Genomic DNA, 24,389 nt, shown 5'->3' with positions numbered 1-24,389 from the left:
AACCGTCTTTCAACTGAGTTCTGCCATCAAAATTTCCTTGCTAGTATTGGCATTCATGTTTATACATTGGAAGACCAGAGGCAAATTTAATTCATAATCATACAATTGAAACACCCTGAAGAGCTCTTGCCATAGTCCAGAGAGAGAAGAGGTAGAAAAAAATGAGCAACCCATGATGTGTGGTGGCATAGGCACACAGAAGTAGAGACAGAACAAACCCAGCACTAGTAAATACCACAAAATACAGAATGTGTTCATGTATACTGTACAGATACTGTACTGGCAGAAAGCACTATTTATCACATTAAATTAACATGTTAATATGAATTCTAATGGTTTTGTAGTTAGTGGCATTTAAATTATAAATACATTTTGACTACATTTAAAATAGACATGACATCTATTTGTTATGGTTTAGAGAAATGTCCCCCCAAAGGCCTCTGTGTAAAGTCTCTGTTGATCCCCAGCCCATGGCACTACTGTGGGGGAGTGGGCAGTGGAACCTTTAAGAGCTGAAGCCTATGACTGAGCATGGTAGCATATGTCTATAATCCCAGCTACTCTGGAAGAGGAGATCTGGAGAATAAGATCCTAACTACAGAATAAAGCAAAAAGGACTAGGGGCAGGTTTAAGTATCACAATACTTACCTACCAAGTGCAAGGCCCTGAGTTCAAATCCCAGTACCACAAAACAAGACAAAGGTAGAACCTGCTGGGCACCAGTGGCTTACACCCATAATCCTGGCTACTCAGAAGGCTGAGATTGGGAGGACCATGATTTGAGGCCAGCATGAACTGGAGGTGTGACTTGAGCAGTACAGCACCTACTTTGCAAGCACAAAGCTTGAGTTCAAACCCTACTTCCACCAAAAAGAAAAAAAAGAAAGAAATGATAAATGATAATTGTTGGCTGGGGTATGTCTCAAGTGGTGGAGTGCTTGCCTAGCAAAGCCTGAGTCTGAGTTCAAACCTCAGGTCCACCAAAAAAAAAAGGTAGACTCTCCTAATGGAGGAATTGAGTTCATTGGGGGCATGTCCTTTGCCTTGAAGGGATATTGGGATATCGGGGTCCCAGCCTATCTGTCTATCTGTCTGTCTCTTTCTCTCTCTGTCTCTCTCTTTCTCTATCTTCTCTTTCTCTGCTTCCCCGTTGCCATGAGGTTAGCAGCTTCATCTGCCACAGGCTCCTACCATGATGTATTATGCAGCCACAGGCCCAAAGCAACCATGGACCTCTGAAACCATAAGAGAAAATAAAACTTTCCTCCTTTTAAGTTGATTTTCTCAGGTATTTTGTTATAGTATTAGAGAGCTTCTTATGCACTACTCTATAAATCTGATTTTGTGAGAAATGACAGGTTTGTTTTGTTATTATTAAATTGAACCTGGTTCTGGAATGATAGGAAAGCCAACTTCTGTTACTGGAATTCTGCAATTCATACTTCAGATTGTGCAAAGGATAGAACATTTGACAAGGCCTTTTTCATCTTTAATCTATTAGTCACCAACTACTGGTTCTTTGTCTATCTTGCATGGAATTTTGAAGCCTATAGTTTTAACTATTTTAGCATAGACAGATGTGTGCACTAATAGGATAAGCTATAAACCAGATGCAAGCAGCACTCTAAACATGAAAGAAAAGTGCTGGGATGGTTTCCAATTGAGAACACATTCTCAAAGGCAGATGCTACAAACACTTTTGCAACAATACCTTGACTGCACAGAGAAGGTCAGGAATAGTATTAACTGGTAAGATTCACAGGTTTATCAACTGATTGATGAATGTTGAAAAGAGACTCTCATGAGAGAAATTAAAAGTTCCAAGGTACATGGAGTTATTTTATGCCTACTCCTCACACTTGCTGGCTAAGAAACCAAGAGGCCAGTAGCTTGGTTTCTAAATATCCTGTGTCCAGCCACTGGTTTGAGAATTTCTGGTTGCTTGGTGACCACTACAAAATTTATATAACCCAGCCTCAGGAATGTTGGAGCATCTTCCTCAAGTGGAACTTTCGTGCAAAGTGGTGGTGAGATCATTTGAAAAGATGACAGCCTAGACTCCATGGAGGTCATGGAACAGGCTGCAGATACACTTTGTTCTCTGATTACTAACAAATGTTATTTAATCAATGCCTGTGTAATTGGCAGATGTTGGTCTGAGAGTCCCTTTTCATTATAACCAGAGAGCAAAGTTGTAATGTGGGGGAGGAGCTAACCCTCACTCATTTCCAACTACCTATGTGGTCAAGATCCTCTAGCAAAAGACAACTATACTTTGTATATGTACACATTGGTTTGTGTTAGCAGCCTTGGTTTACACACTGGTTTACACACTGATTTGCATCAGCAGCCTGCCTTGATCCTGGAACTCAAGGTGGCCCTAATACATCTTTGCCAAGATAGACACAGGAATTTTTGCTAAGCCAAGCATCCCTAAGGGTTCATCAGCTGTGAACCTCCCCACTTGGGAGTTTCTGTCCCTTCCTCAGGATCTTCAAGGGAGTGAGCTAAAGATCTCTTTGTCTTCAGGAATCATACTCTGTATGCCTTGTGTTCTTTTAATTTTGTACCTTTCCTGGTCTTGAAGATCTTTCTTATGGATTTTAATGTCTACTTCCAAGTAATTCACAGACTCCTCTCCACTAACAGGATCCCATGAAGTCCTAAAACAAAAGGCAGGAAAGAGAGTATCTATGTGAGGACTCTGATGGTAAAGGGATCATTTCTCAAAGAAGAAATAAGAATTCTTGACATTACGTACCTAACAAGAAGGCATCAAAGCACAAAAGGTAAAATCTGACAGAACTGCAAGGGGAAACAAGTGTGTCTACTATGAGAGTTGGAAACATCCGTCAGTGACTGACACGTTCAACAGCAGAAAGTCACTGTGGATGTAGGTGAACTGAACAGCACCCTAAGCATCTGAATCTAACGAACACTGACAGACTACTTGATAGAATTCGTCAGCATTCACAGAACATAAAAGCAGAACACACATTCTTCTCAACTTCACACTGAACAGTCACCAAGATATTGCATATTCTGGGCCATAAAACATGTATCAACAAAATTAAAAGACTGTTAAGTCAAAGAATGTCACAGATCACAAAGGAATTAGAAATCAGAAAATAAAAAACACAGGAAAATCTCCACATATTTTCTATGCAGAAAAGTCTCCATATATGCAATTCTCAATAATCCTCTGGCCACAGAGGACATCTGAAGGGAAACTCTAAAATACATACATATAAAAGTCTGTGGGATGCACCTAAAGCAGTTAGTTCTCAGGTAGAAACTTTATCACTAAATGCTTACATTAGAAAAGAAGAACAGTCTCAAATCCATAATCTCAGCCTCTACCTCAAGAAACTGGAAAAAAACAAGCTTAAGGATACAGAAAAATGGTAATATGAAAGAGGAGAAATCAATGAAATTAGAAAGAGAAAAGCAATAGAGAAGACTCAACGAGGCTGGTGGAGTGACTCAAGTGGTAGAACACCACCTAGAAAGCACAAGGCCCGAGTTCAAACCCCAGTAACACAAAAAAAGATTCAAAGAAAAGAATCAATGAACCCCTTTTTGAGAAGATCAATAAAACTGATAAACCTCTAGCAAGACTAATGAAAGAAAAGAAATAAACTATAATTATAAGGAATAAAAGAGAATCTCTTTACAGATTGTATAGTCATTAAAAGGATAATAAAGGAATACTATGAACAACCCCACACACAAAAATTCAACACCTTAGATTAAATTGACCAACTTCTTGAAAATCACAAACAATTACAACTTACCCAAGATGAAATAGCTACTATGCATAGCAACCCTATAAATATTACAGAAATTGAATCTGTAGTTTTAAATTTTCAAAAGAAAAATGCCAAGTGGTACATACTTATAATCCCAGCACTCAGGAGGCTGATGCAGGAGGCTCAAGAGTTCAAGGTCAGCCTTCTGGTGCTTACCTCAGTAAGCAGTAAGTCAGTTCTTACACTGACTACATAGAAAGAGGAGGCAAAGTAAACCTACTCCTATGCACCTCAGACCTCAGCCCTAGTCTATTGTGAATAGGAAATGGGGGGGATTAAGAAAAAAAAAAGAGTCTGAGGCCAGTCTAGGCTATGTAGCAAGACCCTGTCTCAAGCCAGGTACCAGTGGTTCATGCCTATAAGCCTACCTACTTGGGAGGCTGAGATTGAGAGGATTGCAGTTTGAGGCCAGTCTGGGCCAATAGTTTTCAAGAACTCATTTCCAAAATAACCAGGGCCAAATGGACTGAAGGTTTGGCTCAAGCAGTAGAGCACCTGTTCTGTACGTGCAAAGCCCTGAGTTCAAATCCCAGTCCCACCAAAAAAAAAGAAGACCCCATCTCAAAAAACAAAAACAAAATTATTTCTAAAAAAGAAATATCTAGGCCAGGATTACAGTGCTCATGCCTGTAATCCTAGCTACTCAGGAGGCAGAGATCAGGAGGATCACAGTTCAAGGCCCACCCAGGCAAATAGCTTATGAGACCCTGCCTTGAAAAACCTATCACTAAAAAGGGCTGGTGGAGTGGCTCAAGGGATAGGACCTGAATTCAAACCCAGTTCCCCTACACCCCCCCAAAAATCTCTAACCCCAGACAGCTTTACTAGAAATTTCTACAAAAAATTTAAATTAGAAATAACATCAGTTCTATACAATATCTTCCAGAAAATGAGAGGGGAAAATACTTCCTAACTTATTTTTTGGAGGCCAGCACTACCTTGACACCAAAACCACAGAATGACAATATAAAAGAAAAACTCAGACCACGTTCCCTCATGAATATAAATGCAATGTTCCTCAACAAAATATTTGGAAATAAAATCCAGGAATACATAAAAATAATACATTAGAAGATGGGCTTATACCAGGCTCATCTAATATTAAAAAATTAATATTAATGCAAGGCTCATCCACTGGTGGCTCATGCCTGTAATCCTAGCTTACTCAGGAGGCAGAGATCAGGAGGATCAGGGTTTGAAGCCACCCTTGGGCAAATAGTTCAAAAGATCCTTTCTCAAAAATACTCAACACAAAAAAGGACTAACTAGCAAGCATGAGGCCCTGAGTTCAAACCCCAGTACTGCAAAAAAAGAAATCAGTGAGCAGGAGCTGCAGCTCAGTGGTAGAATGCTTACCTACTATACATGAGGCCCTGGACTGGATCCCCAGCACTGCCAAAAAAAAAAGAAAGGAAATCAAAGATCACCATAATAACAGATGAAGAAGAACCACATCAATAGATTCAGGAAAAGTAATTCAAAAATTCAACATTCATTCATGATAAAAAAAAAATACCCTCAGCAAGCAGACTAGGAATCAAATGGTTTTCCTTGGGCTGATGAATGGCATCAACAAAAAACATCATGCTAAACAGCAAAAGAATGAATGTTTTCCCATACAACTGGGAACCAGACAAATATGTCCACTCTCACCATTCCTATTCAACCTCATCAGGAGGTCCTAGTCAGAGCAAGGAAGGAAAAAGAAATAAAAGGTATACTGATTGGAAGGGAAGAAATAAAACTGTCCCTATTCACAGAGAACATGATCCACCACAAAGAAAAGCCCAACAAATCTATAAAAACATCTTAAAATAAGCTAGTTTAGCAAAATCCTATAAAAACAATGCATTTCTGTGGACCAGCAATGAAGCTTAGACATTGAAATTTATAAACCATTCACAGCAGCTCTGCAGAAGAAAGTGAATACTTAGTTAGTAATTCTAATAAAACATGAACAATTATATGCTGAAAACTATAAAATATTAATGAAAGAAATCAAAGATCTAAATAAACTGAGAAAAATACCCATAATTCTCAAATATTAGAAGACACAATGTGGTCAACTCGTCAACTGTCCCCAAACCAATCTATACATTTAACATGATTCTAATAGAAATTCAAGCAGAAAATTTTAAGGTATAAACAAGTGAATTCTAAAATGCATCAGGCAGGTAGGCCCTGACTTCAAACACCAGTACCACAAAAGAAAAAAAGCATCAGGCAGGACTAGGGGAGTGCCCCGAGTGTAAGACCCTGAGTTCAATCCCCAGTCCTGAAAAAAAAGCATCAGGCCAGGAAAGGGAAATAGAAAAACTAAAACTTTTTCTTTTGGGGGGTGCTTCATGCATGCTTAGGATGTACTGTGTCCCTGGCCCCAGCCCTCCAAAACTATTTTTTAAAAAAGAAATAAAGTTAGATGATTCATATGACCTAATTCTAACATTTATTTTAAAGTTGCAGTATAAAATAGTATGGTATTGATTAAGGGACTGTCCCACATACATCAGTGGAATTTAGAAACACTCAACAAATATGGCCATTTGACAAGGTTACAAAAGCAATTTGACAGAATTAGAATAGTATTTTCAAGGAACAGTGTTGGAACAATGGAACATCCATATGATAAAAATTAACATACCTCAACCCAAACTTCACACTTTATGGAAAAATGAACTCAATATTTATCATCGATCTAAATGAAAAGCATAAAAACTCCAACACTTTCTGAAGGAAATAGAAGGGAACTTTTTTTGCCCCTGCTTGGAACAGAATCCAAGGTCTTATTCGTGTTCTACAAGGGCTCAACCACTAAGTTGCATCACCAGTACAAGAGAGAAACTTTTTTTTTTTTTTTTTGTGGTACTGGGGCTTGAACTCAGGGCCTTCAGCCCTATTTTTGTGATGAGTTTTTTTGAGCTGGGTCTCATGAACTATTTGCCCAGGCTGGCTTCGAACTGCAATCCTCCTGATCTCTGCTTCCTGAGTAGCTAGGATTACAGGCATGAACCACCAGCACCTGGTGAGAGAAAATCTTTATAACTTGAAGTTCTTAGACAAGACACAAAAAGTCCAATCCATAAAAGACATATTGAAGTCCGGCATGGTGGTGCTCAACTGTAACTGCAGCACAGGCAGAAGGAGGCTGAGGCAAAAGGATCACAAGTTTGAGGCCAGCCTGGGCTACAGAGTAAGACCTTGTCTAAAAAAAAAAAGACACATTTATAAATTGTATTTCATATAGCAAAATAAAATCTTTTGCTATATGAAAGGCACTGTCCAGAATATGAAAAGACAAGCCACAGACTGCGACAATAGGTTTACAAACTAAGTATCTAACAATTTGATTCGGAATGTTTTTTAGGGCTGGTGGAGTAGTTCAAGTGGTAGAGTGCCTGCCTAGCAAGTGTGAGGCCCTTAGTTTAAAACCCAGTGCCACCAATATATATGGATTTTGAAAACTAAACAGTTAAAAAAAATCTAATTTACAAAAAAAGAAAAAGAAACCTTACACAGGAATAGACAAACTTCACCAAAAATGTATGGATGGCAAATAAGCACACAGAAAAATCTCTACATCATCCACCATAACGGAAATGAAAATTAAAAGTGGAAGGAGACATCACTACACTCTGGTAAAGTAACTGAAATTAATTTTTTTAAATAGCCAATACCAAGGGCTGGCAAGGATGGCAAATGAAACTCTCCTACAGGAGACTGGGAGGAGGAATGCAAAAACAGTACAAGCCACTCCACATAGAAAACATTTTTTCATTTGTTTTGTTAAGTTTTTTGGATTTCTTTTCTTTCTTTTTTTTTTTTGTACTAGGGATTGAATCCAGGGCCTTCCACTTGAGCTATGCCCCAACACTTTTATTTTACCTTGTTTTTGAGATAGAGTCTGGTTAACTTTGCCCAGGCTGGCCTCAAACATACAATTCTCTTGTTTCCACCTCCCAAGCAGCTGGGGTTACAGGCATGCACCACCATGCCTGGATGAAAGCAGTTTCTTACAGAATTAAACAAAGACTTCCCATATGACCCTGCAATCCCATGCCTAACTATTTGCCACCTAAATTATTTATGTCAGGGAAATGAAGACACGTTCATACAGAACTTGCATACAAATGTTTTCAGAACTGGAAACAATCCAAATATCCTCTAACAGGTCAACAGATACACACTGTGGTGAGTGGTCCTTATGTAGAACACATTTATCAATTAAAAGGAACAAATTATAAGTAAATACAAATGAGGCAGAATAGATCAGGGAAATGAGGCATGAGAAACAGCAGGCAGGAATTCAGAGATAAACACTATATTAATGAATAACTTGATTATAAGAACACAGGCACTATTTTCTTTGCTTTAAACTTTCTCCCCCAATAATCTGCCACTTTAGTAAAAAAGAACAAAAAGGGGTACAGAGCAACTCTGACCTTGCCCACTTTCCCAGATGATTAGCACCCTCTGAGACTGAGCTTGGATATCTTAGAGAATGACACAGCCTGGTAAGAGAAATGGAAATGTAATTAAAAAGAAAAAAAAAAAAAACTTGGGAAGGTGACTCATTTCATCACAAGAGTGTTTATGTCAAGGATGGATATCTGTCCTAAAAGGAGGATGTGACAAAATCCATCCTTTGTTTCTAGAGGGATGCTTGGGCACCCATATAATTATGGCCCAAAATTTGGTAAACAGGCCAACCTTGAAAATTTCTAGGCCCAGTTGATAAGATAATGTGACTGCAAGAATGACAGAATATACCAGGTGTCCAGAACAAAGGAGAGCACTAATCCTAGGGTAAATTAGGGTCAAGCCCCAATACTACCTTTTATAATACCCCTGGTATCTAGATAGCTCAACAAGTCTCCTTCAGAGCATCCACTCTCTACCTATTAGAATGGGCCTTTGATTCTGCTTGTTTGCTCAATAAAGCTCTGCCAAATTTCCTTATCATTGCAACTTATCCAGAAATTCTTATTCTGTGAGTCAAAGACCTGGGAAAAACCCTGAATGGAGGGTTCCTAACTTAAAAGGGAAATTTCATAAACCCTCACAAGACATTGGTGATGCAACACAGTAAGTAAAGAATCCAGTCTGGAAAGGTTACATGCTGGAAGATTCCATTTATATGACATTCTAGAAAACATAAAACTGAAAGGACAAGTATACAGATCAGTGGTGTGTAGGGGTCAGGACTACAAAAAAGCACCAAGAGTGCATCTGGATGACAGAACTATTCTATATTCTCATGGTAGTGACTGACACAAGTCTACGCACATGTTCCAACTCTTCAAATTGTACACATACACATAAGTCAATTTTTTTTAAGAGAAGGAGATCATTGTTTAGTAACTTCTGCCTTAAGCCCCTTCTATCACCTTGGAATGGGAAAAAGCAGAATAAACCAATATTAATTTCAACAGATTATCCTGCTGCAGGATTATACATACTTAGAGGCTTATATCTCATTTTATCAAGCAAAATAATTTGCATTTACCTCAGAGAGTCTGATCGTCAGTTCCCCAAAGGGTCTCAGTCTTACTCATGTTGGAGTAACCCCACTATGAGTGCTAGTCCATAAAGCCACAGCCACACTGATGTCTCAGAACCTGGGAGGATTAGGACAGTCATGCTAAGTGGAGTGGATGGGTCGCTGCCTCCTGAAAGGCCACTGTGCAGGATACAGGAGAGATGTGGGTGCAGATATATTCTGAGAGAGACACCGGAGAAGCTTAGAACTAGTAACCTAGATTTCTCTCTGAAAGAGAATGCAAAGGCTGTGCTGGAACAAGCAAGACAACTTGTACCCCTTCCTACTTATCACCGTGGATATGTCATTAAGAGTCCCAGAATCACCCAGAGCTTTATCAGTCAACTAACAGGAACATTTGGTTCTCTACCAAAGCTAGTGATTCCAGAGGAATCAGATACTTTTTTATTTTCCAAAATGTCTGAGATCCTAGGTATGTGAACGCTATTACTCTGAAAAAAAATGTTGCAAACTTTTTAAATAGGTGTGTATCACTGTGAAAGCTCTTTCGCATTTTTTTTTAATTGGGGAAATGGGACCTCAAACCCCTGGGCTCAAGCCTCACCTCCCAAAGTGCTGAGACACACATTCTTAACAAGCAAGATCCAGGGAGGCAACTGGATGAGAAGGAGAAAGATGCTGCTCCTTTCCTCTTCCTTACTCTTGGAAGAATCAAGCACATCAACCATGTAAACGTACCACACATCTAGTGAACAATAAAGGGACTGGGGTCCTAGCTCAGCAGTAGGAGTGCTTGCTCAGCATGCCCTTATAGGTAGTAGATGTGAGCAATGGGTATATGCAAAGGGAACTGCAAAATGGAAACCTTGGTTCAGTGTGTACAAGCTGAGAGCCCTGTTCTTCTGATGGCCTTTGTGCTTATTTACTGCAAGCTAAACTTTTCTAGACCTAGGTTTCTAGCCTCTGTTAGGTAGCAGTTAACCATGAGTGATGGAGATTTGCAAAGGGAACCTATATTGGAGAATTCTTCAGGATCTCTGAGAGAAAAACATTGCCATTAAATTTTCCAACTCTTAACAGTCTTAAGATCAAAGAAGCCCACCAAGGCCCTGGGTATCACAGGATGCTTTTAAGTCCCCTGCTCAACTAAAGCTTATTTTTTTATTTACTCAAGATTAAGCCAATCAAGTTGGAATCACCATTCCTGAGCCAAAAGATCTTTAATTTAGCAAAACAAAGATCAGGTCCATAAACCACATTCTATTATGCATCGATGGACGTGGGGCTGGGAATTACAGAGAGGTAATCTCTTTAATGTCACAATACAAAGACCCAGGCCATAAACTACATCCTAGGGATCTGATGGATGGGGGGCTGAGAATTCCTCTCTGCCAATCTCAGTAAGTATTCCAGTGCTAAATGCTAATATTGTCATTCTCACTCTAGACAATAGGCTTTCAGGCTATTGAAAGTGTATTCCTTTTCTTATAAACTTTGCTGTGACTTTTACTACATTTCATGTCTTACTTGAATTCTTCTCTTGCTGAACGGAAGGACAGAGGTACATAGCAGTGCTAACCTTTCCAGCAATAGCTCCACATTCTTATAAAATACCTGCAAACTCTCCTCACCCCATATGATAACAAAGATAAGACCTGGAGCAATCTGATAAGAATGCCTGATTCAGCCAGATCTTCCTCAAGATAAACCTTGCTCTAGAATGCATATGCATCACATATGGTTCCAAGTAAAGAAAAAAAAAATCTCTGATCTACCTGGTTAAGGCCTGGTGTTTTGACAGAGTGTTGCCTTTTGTCTATTTGCATGCCATTATAATCTCATGGTACTTTTAAATTATCTCCTCTTTCCCCCAGGGTTTTTTCTTAAATAGTCATGGGTAATGGCAGATACAGACCTATGGTAATTCTATCACAGCTCTCATTTCAATCACTCCCTGTAGGTTGGTCTTGGAGGGACTTGATGCTCCAAACCCCTAAAAGTTAAAAAAAATAATAAACTTTGCTTCATTTTCACTATTTCACATCTTACCTGAAACCTTCCCTTGCAGATGCAAGAATCAAGATAGCTATGCTGACTTCCAGTAACATGTGTGAAGCCCTGGGTTCAATATCCAGAATATAAACACTGGAAGCTACCTGTGAGGCAGGCTAAAATTAGGGAAAGTTTGGGACTCAGAAAAATATGATGACTCAGGTTAACCATGCTCTGGCTCAGGACCACCCTCGCCTGGCCTGGGGACCGCCCACTCCCTTCCCCACTCATTGGTTACTGGATGAAAGTCACCTGGTTCCTCCCTTCCCATAGATTAACATAAATTTTAAAAGCTCCTAGAAAAGAGAAACTTGCTCTCACTGCCAGCAGACTCTACATGCACCCACCATGGTCCCTCTTGTACTTCCCTTCCCTAACTTTTAATAAACTCCCTTTACACCCATGTGTCATGGATTCTTCCACACAGGACAAAGAATGTGGAAGTCTTCTAATTACAGACTGTATAGTCTGCCGTTAACACCTGGGTAAAATGGCAGATTAGAAGCTTCAAGGGTGTGACTCCATGAATGAGAAAAGTCAAGGGAACAAAGGACAGACTATATTCTGAAGAAAGGAAGAGCAATGGGAACCATGAAAAAGGTGACAGGACTGCTGAAAAGCAGGGAGAAACAGAAAAGATACCCAAAGAAAAGTAGGAAAGAGTCCGCAGCTCCAATTCCAGCTCTTTGTGGGAAGGGGAAGTTAGAGCCACAACCACAAGGTAAGTCAGGCAAACCTGGTAATAACAGCCCAGCCACAGGATAAGTCCACAGTTCTTACAGGGTTTAAATCCAGAGTGGGGATTTGGTATGACAATAGCTCTTTCTGATGTCAGGCCAGCATTGGAGAAGAAATAAATTTTGTGGTTCCCCATATCTCACAGAGCTATAGCCAGGTCCGTTGTTTGAGACCGAGTTATCTGGAGACTTGAACTTGCATGTCCTGGGGACACCCTGTCATAGTAGTTAGGTGGGGATTAGCAAGGAGAGGCAGGTGTACAGACTGGGAAGGTCAGGACATGAACCCTCTGGGAAGTTGAGGTAGCAGGGGAGTTCAAGGAATGAAGGATGAGACGGTAAGACAGGTTAGCAGACAGGGAAAATAATTTACCAGGGGCTCCCTTAAGCAAACAAAGCTAACAGGCATCCCAGCACACGCCTAAACCATCTCTAGACCAACAAATCTGCTCTAAATTGTAAATACCCTGGTGGTCACAAATGCAAGATAGGTCCAGAAGAGGTGCCATCCGGTCTGCCTTACTTATTAAAAAAAAAACCTGCCCCAGACCTCCCAGGCCAAGTTCTCTTACTTAGGACCTCATAAATATTGGTCGAATGTTACACATACAATTAAAGGCCTAAAAATTAACATAGCTCATGTGCAGAATGCCCTTTATGTGAAAAGGCTGTATTAGGTATACCTGCCAGCCACCCTAGCCCCCTCCCTAAGAACTGCCCAGAATTTTTCCACCTTAAAACTTATAAATTGAGCTTAAACAAAGAAATCAATGCTTCCGTGCCACCTGGCAAAGGCCCACCACTTCCCTTGAGGTGCTTCTTTCTTTTCTTTCAATAAAGTTTTGCTAATCAATACCTCCTTGCCATCAGGCAGGGACCCACTGCTTCTCCAACAGTGCGTTTCTTTTCTTTTTCCTTACTTTTTCTTTCCTTTTCTTCCAACAAAGTGTGTTACTGTTTTGCAATTTGTATCTCTGTCCAGTTCTTTGTTCAGTTGACACAAGGACTCAGAGTCTTCTGGATTAGTGTCTTAGACTACTCAGCCCAGTCACACTGGTTGGTAGCGGATGCCTCTGTGGCAAGGATTGAGCCATATCACCAGGTGATCAGCCTAGGTGCCCTTCGACATATGAATGGACATGGAAAACATACACAATCAAGTTTTATTCAGCCATAAATTAGAACAAAAGTATGTTATTTCCAGGAATAGAGATGAGAGATTTCATATTAAGCAACATAAACCAAACTTAGAAAAATACCACTTTTTCTCTTAAATGCCAAATCTATCTAGATTTTAAAAAGACATGAAAGTAGAAGGGGTACTATTTGGGAAAATGAAGGAGATGGGAGGAAAACAAGAAAAGGTGATAGGGCCAGTGAATATGAAAGTACATTATACAAACTATATTACAAAGCAATAATAATAAAAACAGCATGGTACTGGCACAAAAACAGACATGAAGACCAGTGGAACAGAATAGAGGATCCAGATATGAAGCCACACAACTATAAGCAACTTATCTTTGACAAAGGAGCTAAAAATATACGATGGAGAAATAGCAGCCTCTTCAACAAAAACTGCTGGGAAAACTGGTTAGCAGTCTGCAAAAAACTGAAACTAGATCCATGTATATCACCCTATACCAAGATTAACTCAAAATGGATCAAGGATCTTAATATCAGACCCCAAACTCTTAAGTTGATACAAGAAAGAGTAGGAAATACTCTGGAGTTAGTAGGTATAGGTAAGAACTTTCTCAATGAAACCCCAGCAGCACAGCAACTAAGAGATAGCATAGATAAATGGGACCTCATAAAACTAAAAAGCTTCTGTTCATCAAAAGAAATGGTCTCTAAACTGAAGAGAACACCCACAGAGTGGGAGAAAATATTTGCCAACTATACATCAGACAAAGGACTGATAACCAGAATATACAGGGAACTTAAAAAACTAAATTCTCCCAAAACTAATGAACCAATAAAGAAATGGGCACGTGAACTAAACAGAACTTTCTCAAAAGAAGAAATTCAAATGGCCAGAAAACACATGAAAAAATGCTCACCATCTCTAGCAATAAAGGAAATGCAAATTAAAACCACACTAAGATTCCACCTCACCCCTGTTAGAATAGCCATCATCAGCAACACCACCAACAACAGGTGTTGGCGAGGATGCGGGGAAAAAGGAACCCTCTTACACTGTTGGTGGGAATGTAGACTAGTACAACCACTCTGGAAAAAAATTTGGAGGCTACTTAAAAAGCTGGACATCGATCTACCATTTGATCCAGCAATACCACTCTTGGGGATATACCCAAAAGACTGTTACTCCAGAGGCACCTGCACATCCATGTTTATTGCGGCACTATTCACAATAGCCAAGTTATGGAAACAGCCAAGATGCCCCAGCACTGACGAATGGATTAAGAAAATGTGGTATCTATACACAATGGAATTTTATGCAGCCATGAAGAAGAACGAAATGTTATCATTCGCTGGTAAATGGATGGAATTGGAGAACATCATTCTGAGTGAGGTTAGCCTGGCTCAAAAGACCAAAAATCGTATGTTCTCCCTCATATGTGGACATTAGATCAAGGGCAAACACAACAAGGGGATTGGACTATGAGCACATGATAAAAGCGAGAGCACACAAGGGAGGGGTGAGGATAGGTAAGACACCTAAAAAACTAGCTAGCATTTGTTGCCCTTAACGCAGAGAAACTAAAGCAGATACCTTAAAGCAACTGAGGCCAATAGGAAAAGGGGACCAGGAACTAGAGAAAAGGTTAGATTAAAAAGAATTAACCTAGAAGGTAACACCCACGCACAGGAAATCAATGTGAGTCAATGCCCTGTATAGCTATCCTTATCTCAACCAGCAAAACCCCTTGTTCCTTCCTATTATTGCTTATACTCTCTCTACAACAAAATTAGAGATAAGGGCAAAATAGTTTCTGCTGGGTATTGAGGGGGGGAGCGGGAGGGGGTGGAGTGGGTGGTAAGGGAGGGGGTGGGGGCAGGGGGGAGAAACAAACCAAGCCTTGTATGCACATATGAATAATAAAAGAAAAATGAAAAAAAAAAAAAAACAGAAAAAAAAAAAGAAAGTACATTATACCATGATGAAACCTATTAAATAAATGAATAAATACTAAATTCACTAAAATTAGTAAAAGAGAATTCCAACAGACACAGAACTTCTGAACTTGGCAAAATATACATACACACCAGAGGACAAAAGGACAGACCTGAGAGTCACAATAAAATCTTGGTTAATAGTCTTTTCCTCTTTTTTTTTTTGCATGTACCATGCCTGACAGGGTCTAACTTTGCCCAGGCTGGCCTCAAACCTTGGTCCTCCTATCTCCACCTCCCAAGTAAGTGGAATTATAGATGTGCACCACTACGCCCAGCTGGAGTGTTTTCCTTTAAGAGATCCAAATTTCTAATTGACATGTCTCTATATTTTGCCATTCTGAGTAGTTCTTTCTATAGGTCAAACACTGTAGTTTATTTTTGTTTCAGTCAAGTGACCTTAAAGATTGAGGGAGAAAACTAAAACGTGGCCCAGGAGATTTTCTGAACACTTCCCCCTCAGTTGTACAGGCCTTCAGATCTATAGCCTGTGGATGACTGGAACCATTAGAGACACGCCTCTACCTCTGACCCCTCAGTAGAGTACTTCCTTTTGCTAAATAAACTCTTGACAGTACAAAACTAATGTATTCATTGAGCGCTCATCATGTCCTAGGCAAATTCCACTATAATTATCCCCAATTTACTGGGGAAGAAACTCGCGCACAGAGAGGCTGAGCAATTCATCCAACGTTGTTACCAAGGAAAGACCTAAGTAAACCCTTCAGCTCCACATGCTTTTAGTTGATTTTAAAAGTCATTATTTTGTGTATGAAAACAATTCCATTTACAATAGCCTCAAACAAAATCACATACCTAGGTGTAAACCTAACAAAAGATGTGAAAGACCTCTACAAGGAAAACTATACACTTCTGAAGAAAGAGATTGAGGAAGACTATAGAAAGTGGAGAGATCTCCCATGCTCATGGATTGGTAGAATCAACATAGTAAAAATGTCTATACTCCCCAAAGTAATCTACATGTTTAATGCAATTCCCATCAAAATTCCAATGACATTCATCAAAGAGATTGAAAAATCTACTGTTAAATTTATATGGAAACACAAGAGGCCACGAATAGCCAAGGCAATACTCAGTCAAAAGAACAATGCAGGAGGTATCACAATACCTGACTTCAAACTATATTACAAAGCAATAATAATAAAAACAGCATGGTACTGGCACAAAAACAGACATGAAGACCAGTGGAACAGAATAGAGGATCCAGATATGAAGCCACACAACTATAAGCAACTTATCTTTGACAAAGGAGCTAAAAATATACGATGGAGAAATAGCAGCCTCTTCAACAAAAACTGCTGGGAAAACTGGTTAGCAGTCTGCAAAAAACTGAAACTAGATCCATGTATATCACCCTATACCAAGATTAACTCAAAATGGATCAAGGATCTTAATATCAGACCCCAAACTCTTAAGTTGATACAAGAAAGAGTAGGAAATACTCTGGAGTTAGTAGGTATAGGTAAGAACTTTCTCAATGAAACCCCAGCAGCACAGCAACTAAGAGATAGCATAGATAAATGGGACCTCATAAAACTAAAAAGCTTCTGTTCATCAAAAGAAATGGTCTCTAAACTGAAGAGAACACCCACAGAGTGGGAGAAAATATTTGCCAACTATACATCAGACAAAGGACTGATAACCAGAATATACAGGGAACTTAAAAAACTAAATTCTCCCAAAACTAATGAACCAATAAAGAAATGGGCAGGTGAACTAAACAGAACTTTCTCAAAAGAAGAAATTCAAATGGCCAGAAAACACATGAAAAAATGCTCACCATCTCTAGCAATAAAGGAAATGCAAATTAAAACCACACTAAGATTCCACCTCACCCCTGTTAGAATAGCCATCATCAGCAACACCACCAACAACAGGTGTTGGCGAGGATGCGGGGAAAAAGGAACCCTCTTACACTGTTGGTGGGAATGTAGACTAGTACAACCACTCTGGAAAAAAATTTGGAGGCTACTTAAAAAGCTGGACATCGATCTACCATTTGATCCAGCAATACCACTCTTGGGGATATACCCAAAAGACTGTTACTCCAGAGGCACCTGCACATCCATGTTTATTGCGGCACTATTCACAATAGCCAAGTTATGGAAACAGCCAAGATGCCCCAGCACTGACGAATGGATTAAGAAAATGTGGTATCTATACACAATGGAATTTTATGCAGCCATGAAGAAGAACGAAATGTTATCATTCGCTGGTAAATGGATGGAATTGGAGAACATCATTCTGAGTGAGGTTAGCCTGGCTCAAAAGACCAAAAATCGTATGTTCTCCCTCATATGTGGACATTAGATCAAGGGCAAACACAACAAGGGGATTGGACTATGAGCACATGATAAAAGCGAGAGCACACAAGGGAGGGGTGAGGATAGGTAAGACACCTAAAAAACTAGCTAGCATTTGTTGCCCTTAATGCAGAGAAACTAAAGCAGATACCTTAAAGCAACTGAGGCCAATAGGAAAAGGAGACCAGGAACTAGAGAAAAGGTTAGATTAAAAAGAATTAACCTAGAAGGTAACACCCACGCACAGGAAATCAATGTGAGTCAACGCTCTGTATAGCTATCCTTATCTCAACCAGCAAAACCCCTTGTTCCTTCCTATTATTGCTTATACTCTCTCTACAACAAAATTAGAGATAAGGGCAAAATAGTTTCTGCGGGGTATTGAGGGGGGGAGCGGGACGGGGTGGAGTGGGTGGTAAGGGAGGGGTGGGGGCAGGGGGGAGAAATAAACCAAGCCTTGTATGCACATATGAATAAATAAAAGAAAAATGAAAAAAAAAAAAAAAGTCATTATTTTGGATGTCACGCGGGTGAGTAATATGTTGCTGGTTTCCCACTGGCTTTACAGCAGAAGATGTTGCTGACTGAAGTCACCTAAAGGGTTAAAACTGTGCAGTTGGGGGGAGGGGAGTTACAGTTCACTATCTTGTCCCAGAGGTGCCTTGCAGTTACCTCCCCCTTCCTCCTGGGGAAGTTGCTTTTCTTCATCTCCCCCTTCCTCTGTTGAGGAAAAACATGCCTTTTGTATCCTAACAATTAACTGCAGAATTAAAGATTCCTGGGAAAAGCAAATATAAAGACAGGAATCATAAAACTTTCTAATTAGTAACTTTTCTTTAGATTACAGAATCCAGAACACCCAGTGACCTACAGATAACAGCAACCCATGCGTCAGACACCCAAGATTTGTAGCTATCCTGGTGGCTGAGTACCTGCTGTGCTTCCCCACAACGCCCTGTTCAAGCCTTACCCCAGCAACTACTAGGCAAGATAATCTCTGTAGAAGACAGCCTCTATCTTCTGTGGTTGTAGCTTTCCCAATCAGTCTTTCTCCTGCCCCAACTACCTGTGCTCAAGTCACTGGCTTCTCTGAGTGAATCCAATAAATGTGGATTCACAGTTACAGGGTCACAGGCTTGTAAGTAAGTTCAAAGCAAGGTCAAACTCCAGTTGAATACCAACTCGTATATACTTCCTCCTGCCTACTAAAAGCACACAAACATAAGAAGTAGTTTGCATACTATAGAATTTTTTTCTATTAAGTATGTGCAGGACTTTTGTATCCAGAATATACTGGAAAATGATCTTTTTCAGCTCTCCACCAAACTGGAAATTCTTAATGTCATGCAAGAATCTGTATTAGTAAACCTAATTATAAGGAAAGAACATTAATTTGCTTCAACCAAACATTCCATGTTCAAACCCACTCTATTCATGTTATAAAACAGTAAGACACTTTCTCTTCACCAGAACCAATTGTAACCTTTCTTGGTTCATGTTGGCTATAAAGAAGAGAATAAAACAACACAGCCTATAAAATCTACATTAGAAAACCCTAAGAACAATTCCCCACTACACACACACACACCTCATGATTATTCCTACTTTCCTATCTGAAATTTCAGCCATGCAATCAGGAGCCTGGGGCACAACACACTGTTGCTCTTTTTTTTGCTCTCTACACAGATTTAACAGTCCACAGAATCTGAGAAGATTGAGTATTTGGGTTTCTACTTCTAAAGAATGAGCCTGCTGTGAAGGTCAGTGTCAAAACCAACAATTCAAAGGCTCTAAAAGAGATCCAAGAACTAGTCATCCTAAATGTAGATAAACACAGCAGTTGACAGTTCAAGAAAACAGTTGATGGAGAAATCACCCATATTTTCTATTGCAATTACTTTAAGTCATGTTAAACAAAATAAACTAAAATAAAATGTTACAATCCTGGGCTGATGTGAAGTTTCCCCTGAGTCAAACAGTACTCCATAACACTAAAAAAACTGGATGAAGGCAGGCACACTGGCTCACTGCTGTAATCCCAGCAACTAAGGAAGTAGAGATTGGGAGGATTGCAGTTCAAGGTCATCCTGGGCAAAAAGTTGGCAAGACCCTATTTCAACAAGCAAGCCGGGAATGGGGTACGCACCTGGGGCCCCAGGTACTCCAAAGGCCATAGGTAGGATGGCAAGTTGAGGCTAGCCCTGGGAAAAATCTCAAGACCCTACCTGAAAACTAAACCAAAAATGACTGGGGGTGTGAGGGTGTGGTTCAAGTGGCTTAACACCTGCCCAGCAAGCACACCCCATTACTGCCAAACAAACAAACACTTTAGATGAAACCATTTCTTTTTTCTTTCTTTTTTATTTGTGTATACTAACTGTACAAAGGGGTTTCATTATGATATTTGAATGCAACCATTTCTAAGTAACACACATGGAGCTCAAGGTCTAAGAAGACTACAAAAGTTTCTAACACTGAAGTGACTGGGGACCCAGGAGGGGACAGGAGCCCAGGATTATCAAACAGTAAGTTCTGTGCACAGTACCTCTTATTTGTAGTCAGGAACAAATTCACTGCAAGCACCCAGTGTAAAACCCACCCAGGAACTAGTAACCAGTAAGAAACCTGGGGCAGAGGCCTGGGAGCCAGGAAGCAGCAGTCACAAACCTGTTCCTCACTGACACCAAGCTCAGAGAGTTGTTGGTCTAATCTATATCAGTTACTCAAAAATTCTAATATTAAAGACTTCTTTTTAAAGTCCTATTTTAAGTCACAAAATTTCAGAGCTTTAGGGAACCTTTAGTTGCCCCATCCATTTGTTGTTGTTTTGTGGCACTGGGGTTTGAACTCAGGGCTTCAGGCTTGCTAAGCAGGTGCTCTACCACTTGAGCCACTCTGCCAGCCCTTTGTGTGCTGGGTATTTTCAAGATAGGGTCTCATGAACTATTTGCCTGAGTTGACATCAAACTCTGATCCTCTTAATCTCTGCCTCCCAAGTAGTTAAGATCACAGGTGTGAGCCCAGAGCCTCATCTATTAGTTTAAGTGACCTGGGAAAACTATTCTCACTTAACTAATGAGGAAAAAGAGGCACAGACATCTGGATACAAAGTCATTTCAAGAAATGAGCAAAAGAGCTGGGGGTGTGGCTCAAGTGGGAGTGTACCTGCATGGCAAGTGCAAGGCCCTGAGTTCGAACCTCAGTATCGCCAAAAAAAAAAAAAAAGGAAAGAAAGAAAGAAATGAGCAGAACAGTCATCAATGCATAAAACCAAGCCAAACCATATATATAAGGGTGGTTCTAAGATTATGCCTTTTAGTGACATCAGAGCTGGTTCAGTTTCTGTAAGTATTGTACAATGTTTGTACACCTATCAAGGTTTTTCTTAGAACATATAGCCCTCGCTTTGCAACATATGACTATCTTGTACAGAGGCAAGGCTGGATGAGGGACTCATACCCACCCCACTTTAAGATAAGTCTCCCTTCCTGGACAGGACACCAAGGTTCTTCCCTTGGATGTTCTAGGGCCAGCAATGACTGAAATTCAGCTGTCCACTTCCTGAGGCAGCAAATAGGAAAATTTGATGGTGGTATAGAGGTGCAGCCAGAAATCTAGTGTGAAGTACCTGCAGTAGGTATGGGGGAGGAGGAGGAAATGATCAATTTCAATTGTCTTCAATTGTCTCTTTAGACAATACAGTCAGAGAAAAATATATTTCATGAAATCCAAAATGCCATGATTTAAGACAAATAAAGAAAATCTGTCAAAAGCTGACCTGATGCTAAGACAACATCAATTTTAAGATGCACTCCAAATTCAGAAATGCTTTAACAGAAAAAAAAAGTGAAATATAGTAAGCCATCTTAAGAAATTAAGAAGAACCATCCGCCAACCAGCATCTAAAGCCATTCACCATAAAAGGGGAGGATCCGGACACTTATACTCTGGTGAACATTCATAATGATGCAAAACAAAGGACATACTAATCCTAAGGGATTTACCACACTCTGTTGGCAAATGACCACATCAGCTCGCCTACCAAGCAGCCCTGCATATCACAATGTATAAAATAAATGATTAGAGAAAATCAGTTTTCCATCAAAGTTCATATAAATTCAAAACTTTTTTAATCCTAACTTTTCCTTTTCCTTTTTCTCTTTATAATTTGATGGTGTTAAGTATTGTCTGAAGTTTAAGTTCTTTGGAGAAGACTTGTTACTTTCTTATTCCAAACCAAAACCACTATTATCCTCTAAATTTTTATTGGATCTGAATTTTATGTAAACATACTAATCCTACTTTTATTTACCAATCTACAGGAGGTGCTGCTTAATGACAGGGATACATTCTGAGAAAAGAATTGTCAGGCAATTTTGTCACTGTGCAAACATCACAAAGTATACTCACATAAACCTGCTAGTGTAGATTAACCTGTAGGTTAATCACTTGAAGTGGCCTCTTAATGCAGTCAAGAGACTAAGTAAACATGAGGTGTATGAGGCTGTTGCTGGTGTAGCAAGGTATACTGTTTTACAGTGAACATTTTTTATAAACAAAAAGAGCACACTCTAAAATAATGATAAAAAGTCTATAGTATAGTAAATATGTCAACAAATAGCATAGTTATTTATTCTCATTATTAAGTATCATGGAACTGAGGATGTAGTTCAGTGCATGTTCTTAGCATGCATGAGGTCCTCAGTTTAATCCCCAGCACCACCAAAAAGAAGAGTATTATGCACTGTACATAACTGTATGTGCTAGCTGGAGGTGTGGCTCAAGCAGTAGAGCACCTGTCTAGCAGCAAGTGTGAAGCCCTGAGTTCAAACCTTAGTATAGCGAAAAATTTAAAAAACCCATAATTATATGTGCTATACTCATGACTAGCAGAGAAGTTTTGTTTACTCCAGCATCATCACCAGAAATGCTGGAGTGATTACTTGAACTAGGATGTTAAATCACTATGAGGTTACAATAGCTACATTACTAGGTGACAGGAATTTTTCAGTTCCATTATAATCTTATGGGACCACCTTCATATGTGGCCTATCACTGACCAAAACCTTAACGTGTGGCAAGTGACTACATACTAGTTTGATCTGTAATCGTTTAAGACACTAACAGATAATGTGTAAGTCAAACAGAACAGGGACAGCAGGTGAAAGCGTACTGCTGCCCTAATCACGTGAGCATTTTCCTTGCAACATGCACATAACTCTTGCACATCCCTCATAAAACTGCTTGGCTTAGTGTTCTGAGAAGGCTAGTTTTCATTATCTTATTATTTTTTTTTTCTGCTTTAAAAGTACTCATAAGTCCACTGTGAAGCATCTGGAGAACACAGCAAAGGACTTCAAGAAAAAACTCTACATCGTTCATAGTCCTCCCGCCTACTGACCTTGGACATCACTTTACCTTCCCTAAGGGTCGCCTCTCTGGACCTCCTCTGTGGTTCCAAAACTTGGCCTAAGTCCTGTACAGCACAAAGAAACCCAAACACTCTTCTTCACTTCCCTCCTGCAAACAGTCCTACCCGGAGGCATTAATACATGAGCACGAAGTGAGTATGAAACACCCTAAACGTGAGACAGACTCCTACAAGGGGTTTATTACTAGGCGCGCTCATGGGCAGAAAAGGGGCTATTCTGCAACAGGTAAAACTCGCAGAGGGTTCCCAAAAAGTGCTGTCCCATTATGAACAGTCTTCCCAGGTGCAAACCGGGAATACGACCAAAGGAAGCAGGTAAGTCTTTCGCGGTGGGACGCAATGGCATTGACGGGAGTAGGGGGCAGGGAGCAGGGGTTGGGGGGAGATGCTTCTCCACAACTGGACGCCAGTGAGTGCTCGGAAGACCAGGGTCCTCACGTCTTCCAGAGGTGGAGCAGCGCGAAGGGTCTGGGTCCCCAGCCCCGGCACCCCGCTGCGCAGCAGGCGAGGCCGGGGAGGTGGGCAGGCCTCCACCCATCTGCGTAAACCCCGTTACATCGGGGACGGCTGTGCTCCCGGACAACCGACCGCACGACCACTTGGGCCAGGGCGGGAACATGCAACTCGCACCCACACATCGGCATGGCCGCCGCAGGAAGACCTGGTTTCCTAAAGTTTGGTCCAGCTGCAAGGCTCCCTCGAGGCCTTACGTTAAAGTGCCGGCCACCCCTCACCGCCCCGGAGGATGACAGAACAAGCAGGCCACCACCTCAGATTACCCAGCATCGGCCGCACACCTGGGGCACCACGGGGATGCTGACCCGCGCGGGGCAGGACTGCGGACGCCGCAGAGAGCCGGCGCCGGGCCTCCTCTCCCAGCTCACCTGGGGAGTGAGGGTCTCCGTCCTCCGCCAGCACGGTTCCGATGCCGCGCGAGTGCGCGCTCCCGCCCTGCGTCCCGCCGGCCGCGCTTTGTGTCCCGCGGCTGCTGCGCCGCGATCCTCCCGCCTCCTGGTACCGCCCCCAGGAAGGGGGAGGGGAGGGGTCTGTAGGGGGCGGGCCCTGATCCCGGGGGCGGGGCAACGAGGCCGGGAGAGGGTGGAGTTGGGGGTGAGGCGACCTTCGCAGCCCTCCAGACTTTCTCCGAACGTTTAGAGCCTCTAGGTTTAAATCTAGTCTCGTTGGGATTCAGCTATTCACAGCTCTTGGTCAGACATCTTCTGGAAAACAGCTCGGGAGGCATGGTAGCAGACCCACATCTGAGGAAACTGGGAGATGTAAAACTTACTAGTCTTTGCATCACATAGTCAATCAAGTTATATTGCGCCCTGACCCGCCGCGTCTCTGGAGCTCCGGAGGAGAGCGGAGAGCGGAGGCACCCAGGTGAGCACACAGCAGTG

The 24,389-nt window shown here is 41.0% G+C and overlaps 1 protein-coding gene and 1 non-coding gene across 8 annotated transcripts in view; one reads left to right on the top strand and one right to left on the bottom strand.

Annotated features, from left to right (window-relative positions):
- The window catches only part of Ninl (ninein like), a 120,047-nt gene extending 96,046 nt beyond the window's left edge, over positions 1-24,001 (bottom strand). For 5 of the 7 annotated variants that reach the window (XM_074074194.1, XM_074074195.1, XM_074074199.1 and 2 more), the window contains exons 1-2: positions 23,874-23,968; positions 5,167-5,202 (exon numbers count right to left, since the gene is read on the bottom strand). The gene's annotated coding sequence lies outside the window, so the exon portion shown is untranslated. Of the gene's footprint in view, positions 1-5,166; positions 5,203-23,873 lie in introns of all 7 variants that reach the window. The other 2 variants (XM_074074198.1, XM_074074193.1) reach the window with 2 other exon arrangements.
- LOC141423761 (small nucleolar RNA SNORA51) lies at positions 3,950-4,079 on the top strand. Its single transcript, XR_012448574.1, has one exon. It is a non-coding gene; the product is annotated as a small nucleolar RNA SNORA51 (small nucleolar RNA).
- Positions 24,002-24,389: the final 388 nt, after the last annotated feature.

This window comes from Castor canadensis, chromosome 5 (assembly GCF_047511655.1).
Source record: "Castor canadensis chromosome 5, mCasCan1.hap1v2, whole genome shotgun sequence".
NCBI lineage: Eukaryota > Metazoa > Chordata > Mammalia > Rodentia > Castoridae > Castor > Castor canadensis.
The sequence above is the reverse complement of the archived record's forward strand: the minus strand, read 5'-3'. Positions and strand labels throughout refer to the sequence as shown.